The following is a 9,788-nucleotide window of genomic DNA, read 5'->3' on the forward strand; positions in this document are numbered from 1 at the left end:
CGAAAACTGCTTGGCACCCTGTGTCTGGCACCGGGCTGCAGCGCCATGGGTAAGAGCTGTTGTTTTGGGTACTCTGTAGAGATAAGCTCGGTCCGTAACACGCCAGACAACCTGTTCATTCCACTCAACAGCAGGTCGTTTCATTGGGAAAATCTATCAAATTGATCAGTTCTAGTAACAGATTGATTGGGGGAAACATAACATTCAACCAAGCAAAAAAGGGAGCGAGCGGGTCAATTAGTTAGTACTGCAGGCAGTGGCCTTACTGCTGGCGTTCAGAGTTAGAGTGAGTGACTTGAAAATAATGCCTCTGTCTTTTCTGAGATATTTGCACCATGTTCGGATCAGTTTGCATTTCTGGTCTCAGCTTTATCCTCTTTAGTTTTCCCAAAATACTAAGTAGGTTAGGTAATTCCTCCAGGGCCCAAGGATGCTCATCACCCCGATGTGCTGATGGTGCAATTGTTTACCCAGAGGAATCCAGGTGAGGGGAGAGCCTTGGCCCCCCCTCAGCCCCTCTCCTCCCTCCAAGTCCGTCCCCACGAACACTCCCACCGCTTCCACCAGCCCCGGCAGTCTTCAAGTTGCTCAATTTGCTCAACTCAGGAGAAGGACCTCGGCCTGCCCCTCTCACCCACATCCTACACTTCTGCAAAGGAATTTTGAGAGAAAAGTTGAGAAATCACGTAAGGGATTTGGGCCTATCACAAGAGAACAGCTAAACAGATTCAAGCTGTTATTGGCATCATCTCAGTATTGATCAGGGCTCATAACCACTTAATTCCTCATTCTCATCAAGTCTTTCTGAACTCCCAATAGTCTTCATTTCTGGTTAATTCCAGCTTTTTGTTTTTAGAGGCCCAGACATTTGGAAATGAGGTCAGCTGAGCAGCTATTTCAGCTTCAGCAGCGTCTCATAACCCCTCCTGGTTTATTCGCAGACTTCCAGCCCCTCTGGTCTTCCCTTCCCCACAGCCAATCCCCAGCAGATGGTTTGGTTTCAGGAGACCACCAGGGACACAACAGACCTTTCCCAAGTCCGTTAGAAACTCATTATTTAGGGCAGCTGCCCCGACTTCCTCCCAGACCCCTCATCCCCCCACCACTAAGATCCCTTATCAGGAAACTCTCAGTGTTTGATTCTTTAGGGAAAAAGCCCATCTGTATCCAGAAAAAGACTCCTGGGCCATCTGATGTCGGCTTGAAGATTTCTTGTTTGGATGCAGGAGAGCAAGATCACTGTTTACGCTGAGCACTGCCTCAACTCAGCTCATCTGTCCGCAGAAAGCTCTCAAAGTCCTGGCAAGGAAAGGAAGCGGTACCGGAGTCCTTCAAAGCCAGCGAGCGATTCAGACAGAGCTCTTTACTGCTATTGATTTCCAGCAATCAATAACTTCTTTTCAATAAGCAAGTCTCATATTTCACCCTTCTCTCCACAATCCACCAAAATAAACAGCCAGTCATGAAAAACACCTCCACCATTGCTTTTGTGTTCTCAACGCTGACTTGAGTTTCTTTTTTTAAATGGGGATTTCCTCCGCCTCCTTCTCGAGAGCCCCTGTTACTGAAATATAAATTAGGAAGCAGCGACAGAAAGCTGATGTCTTTGCAAGGAATAAAAACAGCGACAGGCAACCCAGCCCACTGCCTTGCCTCGCGGAAGGTCTGCAATTGTCCATGCGCTCTGTCTTGAAGCACGGCCCACAGAGGACTCGTTCCGGCTTCTCCAATCACATCGTTATTTTATAAATAATTTAGCCCCAGGGTAGGGTTGTCTGTGCTGGTGAGTGGCTTTGGAGTCTCGAGTTATCAAAATACTAATGCCACTAATTTATCAGTCCGCGGTGATGGCGTGTCGGGGGGTTTTAGTAGTTGTGGGGGAGGCGGACATATTACAACTGGGAAGACCTTGGCCAGCTGGGCACCTCTGTGGGAGCAAACACAGGCTGGCCCTATCCTCTGTGCTTGTCCTGTCCTGGGACCCTTAAGGGAAAACTTTGAATCAGACCTTGGAGTTGGTTACGCCCTCAGGGACCAAGGATGAGGGGGTGGGGGTGCGGGGAGGGCATGAATGATGTAGCAAACATAATGGCTTGGAGTTTTGAATCTGTCATAGGGACCGCCAGTGGAGTTTCCTTATGGATTATTTCACTGTCTGCCAACATGTGGGACACGTAATCCTGGTGGTAAGTGGAAGGGTTTTTGTGGAATCAGTCATGGTGTTGAATAATGCAAAATCACACAGTGAGAATTACTCCCTTTCTGATTCTCTTTTCAACCTCCATGCTGCTTAAAGGGAAATTTCTGACTTGGGTGCTCCTGCACCTTTAACGCTTCCCTAATACCAGCTAATCTCCCTTCTTAACAAGGAGATTTCCCCTCAGGCTCCCCGGCCTCTGATGGAAGCAGTATCTCTAGAAACTGACAACATTCTTTGGTTTTCAGCATATTTATTTTTATAGTTACCTTATATTTGTAGCAAGTTATACTGATTTTCCATTTGCTGTGGTGATATAAAGTTTCCTTTGAAAGCACATGTCTTCAAGTTGAAAATCAGATAATTCCAAATAAAAATATCAAATAAGCGATAGTCCAGGTGGCATATAGATACAGCAAAACATATGAAAGTGACTGTCTTAGCTATCTAGTGCTGCTGTAACAGAAATACCACAAGTGGATGGCTTTAACCAACAGAATTTTATTCTCTCGCAGTCTAGTAGACTAGAAGTCCAAATTCAGGGTGTAAGCTCCAGGGGAAGGCTTTCCCTGTGGGCTCTGGAGGAAGGTCTTCGTCATCAATCTTCCCCTGGACTAGGATATTCTCTGCACAGGAACCCTGGGTCCAAAGGATGTGCTCTGCACACAGGGCTGCGTTCTTGGTGGTATGAGGTCCCCACTCTCTGCTTGCTTCCCTTTCCTTTTATCTCTTGTAAGATAAAAGGTGGTGCAGGCCACACTCCAGGGAAACTCCCTTTACATTGGATCAGGGATGTGACCTTAGTAAGGGTGTTACAATCCCACCCTAATTCTCTTTAACATAAAATTACAATCACAAAATGGAAGACAACCACACAATACTGGGAATCATGGCCTAACCAAGTTGACACATATCTTTGGGGGACACAATTTAATCCATGACAGAGACATATGTATGCTTGCAGTTTAGGAAACATGAGCCTGTTTGAGATGTTATATGAGATACGATGTCATATGAAACCTGCCCCCAGACTGGGCTGGGTGGAAAAGGAATGGGAGGGGGAGGAGAGATGGGTCACTCAGGGAAACTGCAGATCACAAGCTAATTTATCTCTCTCGTTGCTATTTCCTCCTCCTCTCCTCCACCTTCATCACAGGGTGGGTGGTTGTACTGGACGTATGTTGTCGTTGTGTGCAATTGAGTCAATTCTGACTCATAACGACACTATAGGACAGAGTAGAACTGTCCCATAGGGTTTCCTAGACTGTAATCTTTGTGAGAGCAGATAGCCAGGTCTTTTCTCCCATGGAGCCGCTGGTGGGTTCTAACTGCCAACCTTCTGGTTAGTCACTGAGCGCTTAACCATTGAGCTACTAAGGGTCCTTACTTGGCGTATAGTATACACTTTTTGTTTGCCTGGTACCCTCTCCTATTCTCCTGGTATCAAAAATCCACTTTCTTCAGGGAACTGCTCATGACATTCAAGTGGAGCTGCCAAGAACACTGATTGGTCCATAAGTGGTCATGTGATTTAAGCCAGGTCAAAAGAAGCCCTTCCCTGGGAGTTTTCGTACTGAACCTGGGGAGGAGATTTTTCTCTTTCCTTTGATAAGGAGCTGTAAGGTTGTGGCTGGCCTGACCCCAGACCTGTTTCTAACTATGCAGAGAAAGATGCTAAACATCATTAGTCATCAGGGAAATGAAAATCAAAACCACAATGAGATACCACTTCACACCTACTACCAAAAAACCAAAACCAAATCTGTTGCCATCCAGTCAATTCCAACTTATAGCGACCCTATAGGACAGAGTAGAACTGCCCCATAGGGTTTCCAAGGACCAGCTGGTGGATTCAAACTGCCGGCCTTTTGGATAGCAGCTAAGCTCTTAACCACTATGCCGCCAGAGCTCCTCACATCTACTAGCATAGCTACCATAAAAAAGTCAGACGTTCACAAGTATTGGTGAGGATGTGGAGAAATTCGAACCCTCCGACACTGCTGGAGGAAATGTAAAATGGTACATCCACATTGGAAAACAGTCTGGTGGTTCCTTGAAAAGTTAAGTGTAGAGTTACCTTCTGACCCAGCAATTCCACTCCTAGGTATATACCCAAGAGAAATGAAAACGCACATCCATACAAAAACTTGTACATGAATATTCATAGCAGCATTAACCATAACAGCCAAAAGTGGAAACAATCCAAATGTCCATCAGCTGAGGAATGAGTAAACAAGATGTAGTATATTCACCAAACAGAATATTATTCAGCCGTGTAAAGGAAGGAAGCACTGATACATGTTACAACGTGGATGAAACCTGAAAACATTGTGCCAAATGAAAGAAGCCAGACACAAAAGATCATGTATCATATGAGATTGTTTATACGAAATGTCCAGAATCAGCAAATCTATAGAGACGGAAAATAGATTAGTGGTTTCCAGGGGCTGGTGGGGATAGGGGAATTGAAGGGTGATGGCTGAGGGGAACAGAGTTTCTTTTTAGGGTAATGAAAATATTGTAAAATTGATTGTAGTGATGGATGTGCAACTCTGTGAATATACTAAAAGTTATTGAATTAAATGTACCTTTAAATGGGTGAATTGTATGGTATATGAAGTATATCTCAGTAAGCTGTTTATATATACATTATATATCTATATATAATGTATATATCACTTCTCAGCCTTTTGGTTAAGATCAAGTGTAGTATCTGTTCTTATCAGTTTAATATATATTAAGTACATATACATGTTATATATGTATATATGTATCTCAATGTATGTATATGTCAGTGTGTATATACATATATACACTTTGAGATGTAATTCATATATATATATATAATATATACCTGATTGATATGGTGGTTATTGGTGGTGTTTTGATAGGAGACTTGGGAGAATAGTGTTATTTGGGAGCTTATTAAGTCTGTATGAACACCTCTCTCTGGATTAGGCTCCGTCCAGGCATTGTTTGACTCCCGTGGGTAACTGGATCCTCTCCTTTGGCTCTGCCAGCTGGTGGATGCTGAGTTAAGGGAGGTTACTCCAGGACCTCAGGAGTCATGGCTACAGCAGGTCAGATGCAGTGGCCGTTACTCTTTTGACCTGCGCTTTTTATTTTGCATAGGATTTAAACCTATGCAGATAAGGAAGAAGGGAAGGAGGGGCATTCTAGGCAGGGGAATAACAGAAGCAAAGGCAGAGAGGCGGGAACTTTTGTTTCATGTACCAGAAATAACAAGTGGTTGAGTTTGGAGTAAGGGGTATACAACGTGGGGGAAGGAGGAGTTTCCCAAGGGCAGGGGAGCTACTTTTCTTCTGAGCTTCCCATGGCAGCCATTACATTATGGTCCTCAGTAAGACCTCATGGACTGGTCATCTCTTAGGGATCTAAGTTAAACTCGTACCAAGACTGGAATTTGATCCAGTTGTCTTAAGGTCTCATCTTTGTGTCCACATAAGGAAGTAGGATGTATGCATCCTGCATGGTGCCAACATGTGGGTTGATTTGGTGAACGTGGTTAAAAAAAAAAAAAAACAGCTTTTGGATTAAACGAAATCCGACCAGCTGCCTCACTGGCTAATAATAATAATAACAATTAATAGCTGACATTTATTGGTTCCAGCTCTGTGCCTCACACATGCATACTTTGTCTCATTGAATCCTCATAGCACCACATAAGGTGGGTATTATCCCCATTTTATAGATGAAGAAACTGAGGCACAGAAAATTTAAATAAGTCAATTGATTATTAATGTGTTAATTAGCGTATTGATTCTAAACAGTCTGTTTGGTGATTCCCCTGTAGACAATCTAAATAAAATACAGGCCTAACATGTCACTTCTTATAGAACATGGATAACAGGGGGTAGAAAATAATATCAGCTTATTGTTTATTAAGGGCCAGGCATGGTGGCAAGTGCTTTATTTGCATTATCTGGGGAGCCCTTCTGAGAGGTCTGTGAGGTGGGTTTTCTTGCCCACATTCTACCGATGAAGAGTGTGAAGCACAATTTAAGTAGCTTCAGTGATTTGTCTAAGGTCACCGGTGAGTGGTAGAGCTGGGGCTCAAACTCAGACCTGTGGGACTCTAAAGTCCCAACACATACCTCCTCTCTCTTCACGCCTGGTCAGGACGAGTGTGTCACGTTAGGGATACCTGTTGCTGGGTGATGCCACAAGCCACATAGCCCCGGCATTACACATGGTACTGTTTTCTGGGCCAGCCTTCCCTGGAGCCTCCTGCGGATCTCCCTTCTTCCTCCAGCCTTCACCCCTTCTTTCCTCAGCACTCTGCCAGAAAAATGCGACCCTGCTGGGCCAGGGCACAGTCGAGGCTGGCTTCCAGCATAGGGAGAGGCTGGGGCAGGCCAGGGGAGACAGCAGAGGACGCTCATTTTGCCTCCCAAGTCTCAGTTTTCCTATCTGTAAATGGGGATGTTTAGACCACTTCAAGAGCAAATGAGAAAAAGTCTGGGGAAGTTCTTGTAAATGGTAAAGTACTATGAAAAAGTAAGGAATTGGTACAGTTAATGATGTCATGATCTGTATTTCCTTTTACCAGCTGGCCATGAATTTCCCAGCTTGTTTCTTCCTGAATAGAGTGAAAGATTTAGGATCAGAAGATAAAGTGGGCTAACACTGGTGCAGGGCTCTGTGCAAAATGCTTTATGGGTATTTACCCACTTACCATCCCAGCAACCCTGGGGAGGGGGGAGGGTGTGTCCTTATCCTCCAGCGAAGACAGGTGGCTTAGAGAGGGAAGACAACTAACTCATGCCTGGGCTCATGCCTGTCAAGTAGGGGAGCCTGGCTCCCAGCCCAGCATTCTGATGTCAAAACTCCCACCCCTATTACAAAAAAAAAAAAGAAAAGAAAAAATAAGAATTGGCGAGGATGTGGAGAAATTAGAACTCTGGTACATTGCTGATGGGAATGTAAAATGGTGTAGCCCCTGTGGAAAACAGCTCGGAAGTTCCTCAAAAAGTTAAACGTAGAACTACCATATGACCCAGCGATTTCACTCCAAGGTATATACCCAAGAGAGTTGACAGCAGAGACTCAAACAGATGCTTGTATACCAATGCCCATTACAGCACTATTCACAATAGCTGGAAGGTGGAAACAATCCAAGTGTCCATCAACAGATGAATGGATAAACAAAATGTGGTATATCCACGCAATGGAATATTATTCAGCCATAAAAAGGAGTGAAATTCTAATACATGCTACAATATGGAAGGACCTTGAACACATTATGCTAAGTGAAATAAGCCAGACACAAAAGGACAAATATTGTATGATTCCACTTACATGAAATATCTTAATAAGCAAATTCATAAAGACAAAAGAAGATTAAAGGTTATGAGGGGCTGGGAGGAGGGGAGAATGGGGAGTTATTAACGGGTACAGAGTTTTTGTTAGGGGCGATGAAAAAATTTTGGAAATAGCTGGTAGTGATGGTTGCACAACATTGTAAATGCAATTAATGCCACTGGATTGTACACTTAAAAATAGTTAAAATGGCAAATTTTATGTTATGTGTATTTTACCACACACACACACACACACACACACACACACACACACACAGAACACCCTCATATCCCCAACACTCTCCTACCTTATCTTACCAGTAAAACCAGTTGCCATGGAGTCAACTCTGACTCATGGTGACCCCATGCGTGTCAGAGTACAACTGCACTCCATAGGATTTTCAATGGCTGATTTTTCAGAATAAAGGTTGCCAGGCCTTTCTTCTTAGGTGACTCTGAGTGGACTTGAACCTCCAAACTCCAGTTAGCAGCCAAGTACATTAACTGTTAGCATCACCTAGGGATTTCTGCCTGATATTAACAATAGATAATAACATGGTTCCAAAATCAAAAGAAGGTGGGCACCAAGAAATCTGGCTTGCATCCCTCCATCCACTCCATACCTCCCCATGCTGCAGGTGAGCATTTCATTATCTCTTTATTTATCGTTCTAGATTCTACATGCAAACACAGATAGGGATGCACTTTTCTTATACAAAAGGTAGCGTACTATAGACATTGATCTATCCCTTTGTTTTATTGTTGCTTTACTTACCTGTATATCCTGGAGACGTCTCTCATAGCAGTATATATAGATCATTCTCGTGCTTTTTCATAGCTGCACAGTATTTCATTGTATAGATGTAGCACAGTTTATTCAACCAGTTTCTCACTGATGCACACAAAGGTTATTTCTAATCTTTTGCTCTAACAAACAGTACTTCAGTGAATGATGTTTTACCCGCCATTTCGTACTTGTGCAAGTGGACCTGTGGATAGATTCCCAGACATGGAATTGTTGGACAAAATGATAAATTACCAGTAGTGTCTGTAGGCAGCAGGATGGCTCAGACCCATGGTTGCCACATGTGCCTAGGCATCAGAGTTCTCTGTAGGACTTGGTGACAATACAGATTTCAGGGCTCTAGTCCAGGCCTACTGAGGCAGAATCTCCAGAGTCAGAGCCTAGAAATCAGTATTTCTTCATAGGCATTATCACAAGCAATCATTATTTTGTATATTTATTTATTCACTTCTTCATCTCCTGCTTCTCCCCACTGGAGTGTAAGCGCCCTGTGGCAAGGACTGTATCTTTCTCACTCGCAGCTGGATCTCCAGCACTTAACACAGTGCCTGGCTCACTGGAGCTGAATAAGTGAATGGGTGGATGAAGGACTGAGCAAAACGCTCAGCCAGGCTTGGGAATCACTGGATTTGATAGTGCCTTACTCACCGTTGGAGAGGGTTACTTGTGCGTCACTAAGATGTCTAATTTCTGACAGCAGCAGGGGAGGTTGGAGGGAAGTAGGAAGGCAGGAAAAACTGTAGACATCTGTTGGACATAGAGATGGGAGTCAGGACACAGGCCATCTGGGAAACGGTGGGTGGGACAAACTTTTTCTGGTGCCTCATTTAAGCTGTACTGCTCTGGCCCTGCTGAAGTCCTGCATGCAGTGGAAACACAGTGAAATGCAAGTGTCCGCTCCAGATCCTCTCACGTTCAGCCAGGAACCAGATGCCTGGTGATATCTGCCTAAGGAGCTCAACTGACCTTTAAGTGACAACGAGAGGAGGACAATTCGGGAACTCAGCGCACGTCTTGTCAGCCTGCGTGGTCCTGAAAAGCTTTGGGAGCCAGCAACGCACGTGCCCTGGTTCCAATAGGTCTCAATTTTCCCCAGCAGTGCCCATGTTTTGGAGGGGGTTGGCTGGGCTTGGAAGTGCAGATTATATCCAAAGCATAAGCGAGTCAAGCTAATTAGAGCCTTTGGCGTGACTGAGGTCTGGCTGACCCTTTTACAGGAAGTCGCGATGCCCACTGCTGTGGCTGGAGCAGGACGAAGGTCGGAGTGAGAGGTGGGTAGGAATGGAGGCTGAGCAGACCATGAGCTCATAAAGGATGCCCCCTGTGGAGTTCCTCATAGACGTGTCTTGGCACACTTCTCTAGACAGGGGCAGGTCCTTCAAATGCCCCATCCACCCCAGAAAGATGCGCATGCTGCTTGGGAAGACGTTTTACAGGCACCATGACAGTGTGGTGCACACCTGGA

The 9,788-nt window shown here is 44.6% G+C and overlaps 1 pseudogene; it reads left to right on the plus strand.

Moving 5' to 3' along the window:
* The first annotated feature begins 4,871 nt into the window (after nucleotides 1–4,871).
* On the plus strand, nucleotides 4,872–4,976 carry LOC111820454 (uncharacterized; annotated as a pseudogene).
* The last annotated feature ends 4,812 nt before the right edge of the window (nucleotides 4,977–9,788 follow it).

The sequence above is a fragment of the Trichechus manatus genome, unplaced genomic scaffold (genome assembly GCF_000243295.1).
Source record: "Trichechus manatus latirostris isolate Lorelei unplaced genomic scaffold, TriManLat1.0 scaffold00038, whole genome shotgun sequence".
NCBI classification, from domain to species: Eukaryota; Metazoa; Chordata; class Mammalia; order Sirenia; family Trichechidae; genus Trichechus; species Trichechus manatus.